This window comes from Hemitrygon akajei, chromosome 1 (genome assembly GCF_048418815.1).
Source record: "Hemitrygon akajei chromosome 1, sHemAka1.3, whole genome shotgun sequence".
In the NCBI taxonomy this organism is placed as follows: domain Eukaryota; kingdom Metazoa; phylum Chordata; class Chondrichthyes; order Myliobatiformes; family Dasyatidae; genus Hemitrygon; species Hemitrygon akajei.
This window is the reverse complement of record NC_133124.1, coordinates 192,028,426-192,042,880: the sequence shown is the minus strand read 5'-3', so window position 1 is coordinate 192,042,880 and position 14,455 is coordinate 192,028,426. Positions and strand designations below refer to the sequence as shown.

The 14,455-nt window shown below is 47.7% G+C and overlaps 1 protein-coding gene across 3 annotated transcripts in view; it reads right to left on the bottom strand.

Moving 5' to 3' along the window:
• The window catches only part of LOC140734296 (pleckstrin homology domain-containing family A member 2-like), a 111,353-nt gene extending 108,095 nt beyond the window's left edge, over nucleotides 1–3,258 (bottom strand). Inside the window, exon 1 of one of the 3 annotated variants that reach the window (XM_073058092.1) lies at nucleotides 2,708–3,258. The gene's annotated coding sequence lies outside the window, so the exon portion shown is untranslated. Of the gene's footprint in view, nucleotides 1–2,522; nucleotides 2,619–2,707 lie in introns of those variants that run through there. The other 2 variants (XM_073058065.1, XM_073058083.1) reach the window with 2 other exon arrangements.
• Nucleotides 3,259–14,455: the final 11,197 nt, after the last annotated feature.

The following is a 14,455-nucleotide window of genomic DNA, read 5'->3' as shown; positions in this document are numbered from 1 at the left end:
ATGCAAACAGCACAGTGCCTACAAACTCCAGTGCAAATTTTTTGTACAGGGCGGATTGTGGCTGGCTATTCCAAAGTAGACATCGATTCTTTGCCGTGTTTGTGGCTTTCTTCCCCATTCAGTCACAGGATGTGGACAGCACTGGCAGAACTATCATTTGCTATCCACCAGTAAGTGTCCTTGCATTCAGTTGGAAGTTAAGAGTTAACCTCAACAGTGGACCTGGAGTCACACATCAGTTAGGAAAGCAAATTTTCACCGCAAATAAAATTTATTACACTATTTTATAGAACATAGAACAATACAGTACAGGAATGGGCCAATCAGCCCATAATGCTGTCCCAACCATCCAAAAAGCAAATAAAAAACACTGAAACACTATCCCTCCATCTTCCTATGGAGCACGAACAGCGCAGGACAGGAACTTGATGTATCTAGAACTATATTACATTATTGAGAGAATCAGATAGTTTCGTTGTTAATATTACTGAAAATAATTTCCTCTTAAAAGTCTAGGTGTCTATTACTCAAATATAAATTCCCCTGTGGGTTTTGAACTGTTTCTGCAGATCACTGGTCTGGAACTTAGCTTCTAGTCCAGTAGCTTCACTGTCCTACTGTTCTCAAACAGTCTCAATCCCAGTCACACCTCAAAGCAAAAATATCAGATATTATCAGCAAAGCCACAAGAGGGTTGATACAGACTCTATAACTCTACACCCAGCCCAAAATACAGAAGAGTGGGAGAGGGTTAGAGTGTGGGGGGGGGGGTTAGAGTGGAGGGGGCGAGAGTGGGGTGGGGCGAGAGTGGGGTGGGGCGAGAGTGGGGTGGGGCGAGAGTGGGGTGGGGCGAGAGTTAGTAAGAATGGGGGTAAGGTTAGGGTGGGGAAGATTGGACGAGATCGTGGGGCGTGAAGGGGTGGAAAAAAGTGGGGGAGATTGTGGGGCGTGGAGGGGTGGGGAAGAGTGGGGGAGATCGTGGGGCGTGGAGGGGTGGGGAAGAGTGGGGGAGATCGTTGGGTGAGGATGGGTGGGGAAGAGTGGGGGAGATCGTTGGGTGAGGATGGGTGGGGAAGAGTGGGGGGATCGTGGGGTGTGGAGGGGTGGGGAAGAGTGGGGGGATCGTGGGGTGTGGAGGGGTGGGGAAGAGTGGGGGGATCGTGGGGTGTGGAGGGGTGGGGAAGAGAGGGGGGATCGTGGGCGTGGATGGGTGGGGAAGGGTGGGGGGATCGTGGGCGTGGAGGGGTGGGGAAGGGTGGGCGAGATCGTGGGGCGTGGAGGGGTGGGGAAGGGTGGGCGAGATCGTGGAGGGGTGGGGAAGGGTGGGGGGATCGTGGGGTGTGGATGGGTGGGGAAGGATGGGGGGATCGTGGGGTGTGGATGGGTGGGGAAGGGTGGGGGGATCGTGGGGTGTGGAGGGGTGGGGAAGGGTGGGGGGATCGTGGGCGTGGATGGGTGGGGAAGGGTGGGGGGATCGTGGGCGTGGAGGGGTGGGGAAGGGTGGGCGAGATCGTGGGGCGTGGAGGGGTGGGGAAGGGTGGGCGAGATCGTGGAGGGGTGGGGAAGGGTGGGGGGATCGTGGGGTGTGGATGGGTGGGGTAGGGTGGGGGGATCGTGGGGTGTGGATGGGTGGGGAAGGGTGGGGGGATCGTGGGGTGTGGATGGGTGGGGAAGGGTGGGGGGATCGTGGGGTGTGGATGGGTGGGGAAGGGTGGGGGGATCGTGGGGTGTGGATGGGTGGGGAAGGGAGGGGGAGATCGTGGGGGGATCGTGGGCGTGGAGAAGAGTGGGGGGATTGTGGGCGTGGAGGGGTGGGGAAGAGTGGGGGGATCGTGGGCGTGGAGGGGTGGGGAAGAGTGGGGGGATCGTGGGCGTGGAGGGGTGGGGAAGAGTGGGGGGATCGTGGGCGTGGAGGGGTGGGGAAGAGTGGGGGGATCGTGGGCGTGGAGGGGTGGGGAAGAGTGGGGGGATCGTGGGGGTGGGGAAGAGTGGGGGGATCGTGGGGCGTGGAGGGGTGGGGAAGAGTGGGCGAGATCGTGGGGCGTGGAGGGGTGGGGAAGAGTGGGCGAGATCGTGGGGCGTGGAGGGGTGGGGAAGAGTGGGCGAGATCGTGGGGCGTGGAGGGGTGGGGAAGAGTGGGCGAGATCGTGGGGCGTGGAGGGGTGGGGAAGAGTGGGCGAGATCGTGGGGCGTGGAGGGGTGGGGAAGAGTGGGCGAGATCGTGGGGCGTGGAGGGGTGGGGAAGAGTGGGCGAGATCGTGGGGCGTGGAGGGGTGGGTGCCATGGAGAGAGAACGTGGTAGGTCGGGTGAGTGGACGGGAACCAGAGGACGAGCGCAATTCGGAAGGATAACACCAGCCTCCCTCGCCCCCACCCCAACCTCCAGCTGAAACTCTGAACTGTGCAAAAACCCTAGGCTACAAAAGTCAGGGTCCAAACCCAGGAATGTTTTGAGCGTCACCCGCTCACCAAACACCCGACAGCAGAACCCAGCACCCAATGTAAAATCCACCGCTCCAAACCTGTTTACTCTCGGCACATCGCCGCCAAAACCAAACCCCTTGAAGGCAAAATGCAACGTGCCGGGGTTGAGGGCGAGGTCCGGGCACCGTTTGGCACCCTTTGCTTTGGTTGCATTTAAGGCAAGAGGTCACTGGGAACACCAAGTCACTCCGCCCTGTGCAGCAGACAACGTTCAGAAACTCACCCAACTAGCAGCCAAGAATCAGTGACATCGCAGTCCCCGCCGCTCTGGCCTCGGCTCACTGTTGAATCTTCTTTGCAAACACAAAATTCCAAACTTCTCCCCCCGACGAGTTGCGTTCAAAGGAATTTCTTGCCTGCCTCTTTTTTTTACGGGTTGATTTTTTTTCTGCCCGTGAGTGCAATTGTCATCAAACCCGCTGCAGCCGTCCGGAATGTGCCCGTCTCCAAGACCGGGGAGCCTGCGAACGCGGTTCTTTCTCAGGATGCAAGCTCTCGTCGGGTATTCTTCTTTCTCTTGGGTTTTGCTAACTGCACGAGGGAGCAAAGACGGGCTATGAAAATTTCAGAGCTTTTGCAGCTTCTGTGCAGCTGGGCTAGGAGAGGGAGTGTCTACAAATGCAAATCTCCTGCAGAGTTTGAAGGGACTGGGCTGATAGTGGGTGCGGTCTAACAGATGGGACTTTTCTTCCTCATTGGTAACCTGCTGAAGAAAAGCTGTTGAGTTTTTTTAGATTTCACAGTGTTACTTCTGCTTTTACCCACAAACTTTCTGAGGCTCAACTGAGCCCAGAGTGCTTGGAGATTCCAAGCAAGCAGGCAATCTCCCGGCTTAAATTGCCGATATTCAGTAAGCGGTGTACCTTAAAAGGCAAAAGGGACTTTGCCAGCCGCGTTTTATTAGCATTTTGCGTGGCTGTGACAAAACGAAACCGCCTGGTATGTGAACTCGAGAGGTTTTTACAACCTGTGTTTTGCAGGAACCGGGGTGCAGAGTTCAAGTCTGAAAGCGGTGCCAACGCTATAGCAACTGGCTGCCCGGAGAGGCTCGGGTCGGAGTGGTGACCCAGTGTGAGGAGGTAAATCAGCGGGCTGCTAACCACCCGCACTTCATTATCCAGTCAGGGGCGCGAGTTCAAAGCCCGTGCTCGCAACTGTGGGATTTTAAATTCAGTCCGTAACCGGAAGTTTTGGAAAAAGTCTGCACACTAGTAATGATTGACCCATCTAGTTCACTAATACACCTTTGGCGTTTAATTGCATCTTTCGCCCCAGCATCAGTAACCTCCACACAAGGGAAAATTAGGCCTGTGGACTCTCAGATCAATCGCATTTACCCGCTTCGCTGCAAACTCCTCGCTCCCCACTAGACTCCACTGCTCACCAACAATCCGGGGGCAATTTACAGTGACCCCTGGGTCTACCAGCCAATGGAAGCTCCATTCCCATAACCAACCCCACACATCTTTGGAGTGTAGGAGGAAACCAGAGCACGCAGGGGAAACCCACGAGGTCACAAGGAGAACTCCATACCGGCAGCACCAAAGGTCGGGATCGAACCCGGGTCAGTGGGGCAGTATCTCTGCCGACTGCACCAGGGTAATCCCCCTTCTTCCTTAATTGTTCAAAAATATCTTATCTTGAACAAATTCAGTGACTGGGTGCCTACAGCTATTCTGAATAAACAATTCCAAACAATAACAAAAAAGAATTCTAGTCCCTGACCTGATTGGCCAAGCTGTTACTATTTGAGAGTGTGACCCTGGGGTCTCCCAGCCAGGGGAAGCTCCATTCCCATAACCACGTGAATGAAAACATGCATTCTTACCAACTCAGAAGCGTGGAGGTCTGTGTGACCTGCATGTGACTCTCCGTCCAGTCGTACTTATATATGGAGTAATCTGGCAGTTCAATTGACAGCAGTGGTTGAGGAAGTAGCTTCTGAGAGGTCAGTTCGGATGGGAAATAAAATGCTCCCCATCTCCTCTCCTCCTTCCCCTCTTCCCCCTCCTCTCCCTCTCCTCTCTCCTCTCCCCCTCCTCTCCTCTTTCCTCTCCCCCTCCACCCACGTACCTATTAATCTTGTGAAGCCACTCAAAAAAAAAAATGAAAGGGTGTACAGTATTACCCCAGGGGCCATAATAGTGATATAGTTTACAGAATGCCAGTGCTGCTGATTATAATGACCCTGAACATAAAAGTTTTGCACCTTTGTTTTTTTGTATATATTTTCATTATAAATAAAGTCTATTTTTGAAGCTTGGAAAAAAACTGTCAAATCAATCCCAAACATATGGCCACTGGAGTCAGTCTGCTCATGTGCTGGCAGTATTCTCAAGGCGAGAAAATCTTCACAGTGCATGCAGTGGCGATGAATTAAACCTTTTACTGCCTCACCAAAGCTATCACCCATTTTGACTGTCAGTGATTCCGAGGGGCCAGCTGCAGCACACCTTGCCAAACCACAACCGGCGTCTTCAAATAATTAATTTCTCAGTTGTTGCCCAGTTAGTGTCTAAAGCTCTAGTGGCAAGTGCTGGGAAATGAATCACATTATGTGCTGCTTTAAATTCACTGGTGGCTGAAATTGGACCCAGATATTGTTGGACGTATGCACGCTGGTTGGCTGAGACACTGGGAAGCATTAATGTGCTTTACATCGGTCACTGCAAAAGACCATGCAGGTGCAGCTAGGATTCCCATCACCCAGGCCATGCCTTGTTCACATCAGGAAGGAAGTCCAGGAGCCTGGAAGTACACACTCAACGATTCAGGAACAGCTTCGTCCCCTCTACCATCTGATTTCTGAATGGACATTGAACCTGCGAACTCTATCTCACTACTTTTTTATTTCTATTTTTGCACTACTTATTTAATTTAACTAATTAATATATATATATAGTAGCCCCAGAAGGTGTATTCTACAACTGTATTGCATTCTGCTGCTGCCACAGAGATGACGAATTTCACAACGTACAGTATGCTGGTAATATTAAACCTGATTCTGAGGATAAATGGATGGTGCAAGAGATTCAGATTATATGGGGCCTTGGAGATGCCACGCCTGGAAGCATGGCCAACCCTGCAAGCTGCCTTTTCCCAAAGCTCCCTCTGGAAAGAGCTATTAAAACAAAAAAATGTCATGCCACCTTGAAAGCTTCCTCCTCCTGGCAGTTAATCTGATCAACCATTCTAGTTAAGCACTCCACCCCTTCTACCGATTACCTCAGGCACTGCACTGTCAACACTTCAAAGCACTGTTTAGAAAGCTGTTTACATGCTGGTATTTATGTATTTGTGCACATTTATTCCATATCTGTATTTCTAACTTTATTTTATATAATTCTTTATTTGATATAATTGTTAATTGTTGTCCTTCTCTGATGAATGGAGCACCATAACAATTCGCTGATAGATATACACGTATATGGCAAATAAAAGTTGATCTTTGATAATTAGGTTCAATTTTGGTCCTCCTGCATGCAGGAATATCATGGCTGGTGGTCACTCTTCCAGTTGGAGTTTGATGTGGTGGTTACCACACACAACCCACCCTCGCCACCTGCTCTGGAATCCAGGACATGCAGTCCCCCTACACTGGGCAGGTGATCACTCTCCCCTGCCTGAAACTCTGGGTTGGACAATCACTCTCGTAGCTGGGACCCAGGAGGGTAGTCACTCCTGCCAGAGTCTGGATTTGCTCGATCAGTCACCCCCACTAGAATTCCAGGGTGAGTAATATCTCTTCTATTGCCACAGATTTGATTCCTGTACTTGTCTAACCTCTCTTGAGGAATCTCAGAAAAACAATGAACAATGAAACCTTTAGAGTGAAAGACGTTTAAAGATACAGTGTCCTTTGTACGGTATCTACTTCTCCACTCCCTACATTACCCAACCTAATCAGAAGGGTCTCGGCCCAAATGTAGACTGTTTATTTCCCTCTATAGATGTGCAGATCTCCAGCATCAGCAGAATCTCTTGTGTTTTTGAATTACTGTATATATTCTTGCTCTTTCTCCCTGTATATTTGTGAGAGTGTGTATACTTAATTAGGCGGTTGCCATGTATATCACAGGAGTGTACCTGAATGTACTTTTCCAGCCTCAGTTTCCAATTTGGTTCTTACCAGATGACTCCTCAAAGACTCTGTTAGCCGACTGATTAATTTTGATTGAATGAGCATTAAAAAGTGGGTTTTGAATTAAATTTGAGGAGATTGGTGATTACAGTGTGAATATTTATTTATTGAGATACCTTATGGCCCTCCGAGCTATGCCGCCCAGCAATCCCCTGTTGCAATTCCTATCCTAATCACAGGACAATTTGCAATGACCAATTAACCTACCAACTGGTGGAGGAAATCAGATCACCTGGAGGAAACCCAAACAGTCACAGGGAGAACATACAAACTCCTTACAGGCAGTGGCGGGAATTGAACCCGTGTCTCCTGCACTGTAAAGTGTTGTGCTAACCACTACGCTACATAACCGTAGCCTAATCACAGGACAATCTGCACTGACCAATTAACTTACCAATTAATACATCTTTAATCTGTGGGAGGAAATCAGAGCACCAGGAGGAAACCCACGCAGCCACGGGTAGAATGTACAAACTCCTTACAGGCAGTGGCGGGAATTAAACTCACTGTAAAGCATTGCGCTAGCCATTACACTACCATGCCACCACAATAAGCCTGTGACGTACATCGCCATTTAAAAGACTGGTTAAACACTGTCAAAGTGCACTGAACTGCCAATTTTATGATCCCTGGTTGTCAGCCATCTGGGGGAATCAACAATGCATGGTGTATGAGCATGAGTGTGCATTTGCACATGTATGTTTGGGTAGGTCTGTTGTATATGTGTATGTGAGACCTATAGGACAATGTGTGAGTGTGATGGCGTGTATATTAGTGAATGTGCATGGTGCCATGAGTGTGGATGGTGTCTGAGTATACATGATATGTGTGTGTACGTGTGTGCACCTGGATATACAGACGATACATTTATCTGCCATAGCTCATTATATCTGTATGCATGTTGATGTTAATGCATCTGTCTATGGTTTGCAGATGTTTGGAAAGTCAGCTGTAGTTGTAATTCCAGCAGAAAGAAAAATGTCAGTGCCCGAGCTTCCCTGTTCATCTTTGTTTTATTTCTCGCAGGTGCTGTAGACACAAGGGCCACAGGTACTTTCAGATTGCTCCAATTTTGGTGAGAGTAGGTGTCTCAACAATTTATCTAGAGCACGTTTGATTACAGTACTGACTTGCTTTCAGATATGATGGTGTTGCAGGGGTTAAATTATTGTGCTAAGAATCCAGAGGTCACTATGATTGTTATGGAGTTGAAATTTTATTTCTATTCTTTACTTTTGGAAGTAATTCATTATGAATCATGCTGGCAACAAGATTGTCATAACAAAGCTTCTGATTCGCTAATACCACTCAGGAGAGGAAATCTGCCTTGCTTGCCTGGTTTTGCCAAAAGCCCCTTGACTTAGCCTGGCAAGCTCCATCCTCTCAATGGGTATTTAGGGATGGGCAATAAATTCCCCAAAAGTGAAGGAGCAAGTTCGATGCACAGGCAATGTGCAATGAAATGTTTTCAGTGTTGCATTAAATCAACCATACTTCCTTCTAATCAAGAGTCCTACTTTTTGGAAGTGTTCAGAACATGCTACAAAATGAGATCATATGGCTTGTTTGATATATTTGTCCACTGATTCACTAATTGGAGATCTATAATCTGGACTCCCTGGTCATTGTAGGATGCTTGTTCAATTGGATCATGCAGTATCCAAAATCCCATTGGTTCTCACTGATGTCATCACCCAGTTGTTTCTGTGGGTAGACTGCAGACTTGATCACACGGTGCTGCGCCCGTTGGAGAGTTACAGAGGTCTAGACTGTTATCTCCTACCTGGTTGAGGTCAACATTTCATGATCAGATGTATTTTCACCAAGAGCTCTACTCCCTCAAGGGCTCAGTTAATTGTGGTTAGAAGCAGCAAGTAAATTTATCAGGCAGACACGTGAGTGAGAAGCCGGGCTTTGGTCTCCTGTCTGACGTCAATGTGTTCTCAAGATCGGACGGTTTGTGTGTCTTCAGAAAACCAGCCCCACTGTTCTACTCCCCGAGTGCCAGCAAGTGAGCTAATTGTGGTTAGAAGCAGCAAAATTTATTCAGAGCCAGTTGCAGATTAGCCTCAGCAGGAACAGACACCTGTCTGATGTGGAGCTGCCTTAACGTCTGTTTTCAGGCGTTGCTCATTTGAAGGTTTGTAAGATTCTGTACCTCAGAGAGCATTGTCTTTGCCTTCCCCTGACCTGTGCATGTCCAAGGATGATAGGACCCAGTTGGTATGCTAAGGATGCACAAGTACATGGTGCATAAATGACTTAACCCTGTGCTCTGTCGGAATGCCATTATTCCAATGAAGACCACAACCTGAGGGCATAGGTATTGAACTCTACAATTTCAGGTGGCCTGCTTCCCCTCAAAGTCCAAAGTTAAATGTAACTTTATTATCAAAGTTTGTATATGTCACCATATACTACAAGGTTCCTAAGGTTGTCATAGCTGGGGGTGGTCGTGGGGTTAAGCTCCCACTACCTATAAAGTGCTCCAAATAGCGTGCATCTCTAACAGTCTCTGACAACCAAGTCCAACTCTTGGCCTTCACGTGTGGCTTAGCTACTAGGCCCGGTGGAACTGTTTCTACCGACAAGAGGCAAAGGCGGACCACTGGCGCCTCAAAACCAATTGCTTCGGGCAGGTGGGGCTCGTCAGTCTTGGAGAAGGAAAACCTCCGCTGCCTTGTGACCATACCCACCCATGGGAAAGGCTTTGGGAGTAAACCCTGAGGAAGAAATCTGGAGCCGGGGTCCGTAAGGCAGTTTGATGTTGTTTACAACTTCACTCTGGCAACCTCTGCGATGACACTGGTGCCAAGCTGTATCGGCTCTTGCCCTTCCTTTGGACTCCATCAGTGATGTGGAGAGGGGGAACCCACTGCATGGGCAACAGCCGGTTCTTCAAACCTTCTTGCCAGGCTTCACCCTGGAGAGGATACAGTCCATCAGAGGCGCAAACCCGTGATCCCCTGGGATCAACAGCTGTCTACTATACCATTTTGAGATTCATTTTCTAGTGGGCATTCACAGTAGAGCAGAGAATTACCACAGAATCAGTGGAAAACTACACAAAAAGACTGGCAAATAACCAATGTGCAAAAGAAGCCAATCTGTGCAAATAAAAAAAAGATGAGTAATTAATTCTGAGAACATGAATTGTAGATTCCTTGAAATCAAATCCATAGCTTGTGGAATCATTTCAGAATTGAGGTGAGTGAAATTATCCATGCAGGTTCAGGAGCCTGATGGTTGAGTGGTGTTCACGTGGTGGTGTGTCCCCCTCAGCCTCTTTGTCCCTCATCCTGATCTACCTTGTCCACATCACCTACCTTATTTCTCCTCCTCCCCCACTCTATCTGCACACCACTCACATGCTCCTCCCACTGTGTCCCCTTCCTTCCAATGGGACTAGGCAGATTCATAGTTCGGCATGGACTAGATGGGCTGAAGGGTTTGTGTCTGTATCTGACTCTATGGGCCATACTCAGTCACTTGGACCCAAATGTTCCCAAAAGTCTGGGGTCTGAGCCAGGAATATACCTACTTTCCCATCAGGTTCCATCATCAACTGCCCTTTGGTGCTTTCCCCTTCACCACCCTTTTCTCCTTCTTCTGGATCCACCAATCACTTATAGAACCATAGAACATTATAGCACAGAAACAGGCCCTTTGGCCCTTCTTGGCTGTGCTGAACCATTTTTCTGCCTAGTCCCACTGACTTGCACCTGGACCAAATCCCTCCATACACCTCTCATCCATGTACCTGTCCAAGTTTTTCTTAAATGTTAAAAGTGAGCCCGCATTTACCACTTCATCTGGCAGCTCATTCCACACTTCCACTACTCTCTGTGTGAAGAAGCCACACCCCCCATGTTCCCTTTCAACTTTTTCCCCTTCACCCTTAACCCACATCCTCGGGTTTTTTTTCTCCCCGAGCCTCAGTGGAAAAAGCCTGTTTGCATTCACTCTATCTATACCCATCGTAATTTTAATATACCTCTATCAAATCACCCTTCATTCTTCTATGCTCCAGGGAATAAAGTCCTAACCTATTCAACCTTCCTCTGAACTCAGTTTCTCAAGTCCCGGTAACATCCTTGTAAACCTTCTCTGCACTTTTTAGACAATAGACAATAGGTGCAGAAGTAGACCATTCGGCCCTTCGAGCCTGCACCGCCATTCTGAGATCATGGCTGATCATCTAGAATCAATACCCGGTTCCTGCCTTGTCCCCATATCCCTTGATTCCCCTATCCATAAGATACCTATCTAGCTCCTTCTTGAAAGCATCCAGAGAATTGGCCTCCACTGCCTTCCGAGGCAGTGCATTCCACACACCCACAACTCCCTGGGAGAAGAAGTTTTTCCTTAACTCTGTCCTAAATTACCTATCCCTTATTCTCAAACCATGCCCTCTGGTACTGGACTCTCCCAGCATCTGGAACATATTTCCTGCCTCTATCTTGTCCAATCCCTTAATAATCTTATATGTTGCAATCAGATCCCCTCTCAATCTCCTTAATTCCAGCGTGTACAAGCCCAGTCTCTCTAACCTCTCTGCGTAAGACAGTCTGGACATCCCAGGAATTAACCTCGTGAATCTACGCTGCACTTCCTCTACAGCCAGGATGTCCTTCCTTAACCCTAGAGACCAAAACTGTACACAATACTCCAGGTGTGGTCTCACCAGGGTCCTGTACAAATGCAAAAGGATTTCCTTGCTCTTGTACTCAATTCCCTTTGTAATAAAGACCAACATTCCATTAGCCTTCTTCACTGCCTGCTGCACTTGCTCATCCACCTTTAGTGACTGATGAACAAGGACTCCTAGATCTCTTTGTATTTCTCCCTTACCTAACTCTATACCGTTCAGATAATAATCTGCCTTCCTGTTCTTACTCCCAAAGTGGATAACCTCACACTTATTCACATTAAACATCATCTGCCAAGTATCTGCCCACTCACTCAGCCTATCCAAGTCACCCTGAATTCTCCTAACATCCTCATCACATGTCACACTGCCACCCAGCTTAGTATCATCAGCAAACTTGCTGATATTATTCTCAATGCCTTCATCTAAATCGTTGATGTAAATCGTAAACAGCTGCGGTCCCAATACCGAGCCCTGTGGCACCCCACTAGTCACCACCTGCCATTCCGAGAAACACCCATTCACCGTTACCCTTTGCTTTCTATCTGCCAACCAGTTTTCTATCCATGTCAATATCTTCCCCCCAATGCCATGAGCTCTGATTTTACTATGTGGAACCTTATCAAATGCCTTCTGAAAATCGAGATGCACTAAATCCACTGGATCTCCCTTGTCTAACTTCCTGGTTACATCCTCGAAAAACTCCAATAGATTAGTCAAGCATGATTTGCCCTAGGTAAATCCATGCTGGCTCGGCCCAATCCTATCACTGCTATCTAGATATGCCACTATTTCATCTTTAATAATGGACTCTAGCATCTTCCCCACTACTGATGTTAGGCAGACAGGACGATAGTTCTCTGTTTTCTCCCTCCCTCCTTTCTTAAAAAGTGGGATAACATTAGCCATTCTCCAATCCTCAGGAACTGATCCTGAATCTAAGGAACATTGGAAAATGATTACCAATGCTTCCGTAATTTCCAGGGCCATCTCCTTCAATACCCTAGGATGCAGACCATCTGGACCTGGGGATTTGTCAGCCTTCAGTCCCATCAGTCTACTCATCACCATTTCCTTCCTAATGTCAATCTGTTTCATTTCCTCCGTTACCCTATGTCCTTGGCCCATCTGTACATCTGGGAGATTGCTTGTGTCTTCCCTAGTGAAGACAGATCTAAAGTACTTATTAAATTCTTCTGCCATTTCTCTGTTTCCCATAACAATTTCACCCAATTCATTCTTCAAGGGCCCAACATTGTTCTCTACTATCTTCTTTCTCTTCACATACCTAAAAAAGCTTTTGCTATCCTCCTTTATATTCCTGGCTAGCTTGCGTTCGTACCTCGTTTTTTCTCCCCGTATTGCCTTTTTAGTTAAGTTCTGTTGTTCCTTAAAAATTTCCCAATCATCTGTCCTCCCACTCACCTTAGCTCTGTCATATTTCCATTTTTTTAATGCTATGCAATCTCTGACTTCCTTTGTCAACCACTGTGGCCCCTTTCGCCCATTTGAATCCTTCCTTCTCTGGGGGATGAACTGATTTTGCACCTTGTGCATTATTCCCAAGAATACCTGCCATTGCTGTTCCACTGTCTTTTCTGCTAGGCTATCCATCCAGTTAACTTTGGCCAGCTCCTCCCTCATGGCTCCATAGTTTCCCCTGTTCAACTGCAACACTGACACCTCCGATCTGCCCTTATCCTTCTCAAATTGCAGATAAAAACTTATCAGATTATGGTCACTACCTCCTAATGGCTCCTTTACTTCAAGATTGCTTATCAAATCCTGTTCATTACACAAGACTAAATCCAGAATAGCCTTGTCCCTGGTCGGCTCTCGTACAAGCTGTTCCAAGAATGCATCCCGTAGGCACTCTACAAACTCCCTATCCTGGGGTCCAGCACCAACCTGATTCTCCCAATTCACCTGCATGTTGAAATCCCCATAACTACTGCGACATTACCTTTGCCACATGCCAATGTTAACTCCCTATTCAACTTGCACGCAATATGCATGCTACTGTTTAGTGGCCTGTAGACAACACCCATTAGGTTTTTGCCCTTACTGTTCCTCAGTTCTATCCACACAGACTACTTCTCCTGATGCTATGTCCCCCCTTGCAAAGGACTGAATCTCATTCCTCACCAACAGGTGAGGAACTTTTTCAACTTTATTAATATCCTTCCTGTAATTAGGTGACCAAAACTGCTCACAATACTCCAAATTCAGCCTCACCAATGCCTTACACAACCTCAGCATAACATTCCAACTCTTATACTCAATACTTTGATTTATAAAGGCCAATGTACCAAGAGCTCACTTTATGACCCTATCTACCTGTGACCTCTTTGTCCTGGCTACCTCCCCACTATCTTTTAGTTCACATGAACGGTCTCAACCTGAAACACCAACAGTCCATTTCCCTCCACAGACCTGAACAGCTTGGTTTTTTTTGCTCCTAATTTCAGCATTCGCAATCTGTATGTGTCCAGCATCATTTCACACCTCCTAGGGAAGGTGGACGCTCACTGGACCTTCACTGGCCACTGCAGGCCGGTGGAGGAATTTGCATTGTTTCTGGATTTATCAATACGCCGCCTGGATTTTTACTAGGATGCCACCGGGATTCGAGGAAATGAGCTATAAGGAAAGGTTGAACAAACGGGTTATTTTCTCTGGAGCCTCGGGGGCTGACAGGAAGGCTGATTGAAGGTTATAAAGAGGCATTGATAGGGTAGGTGGTTAAAATGTCAAATACTAGCAGGGATACATTTAAAGCAAGAGGGGAAGCGTTTAAAAGAGATTTCCAAGGCAATTTGTTTCACAGGGAATGGTAATGCTGGAGGCAGGGACCTTACACATGAATACACAGGGAATGGTGGGATATGGACCATATACAAACATAAAACATAGAAAGCCTACAGCAAAATAAGGCCCTTTGGCCCACAATGCTGTGCTGAACATGTACTTACTTTAGAAATTACCTTGGGTTACCCATAGCCCCCTATTTTTCTAAGCTCCATGTACCTACCCAGGAATCTCTTAAAAGACCCTATCGTATCCGTCTCCACCACCACTGCCGGCAGCCCATTCCCCGCACTCACCACTCTCTGTGTAAAAATACTTACCCCTGACGTCTCCTCTGTACCTACTTCCAAGCACCTTAAAACTGTGCCCTCTTG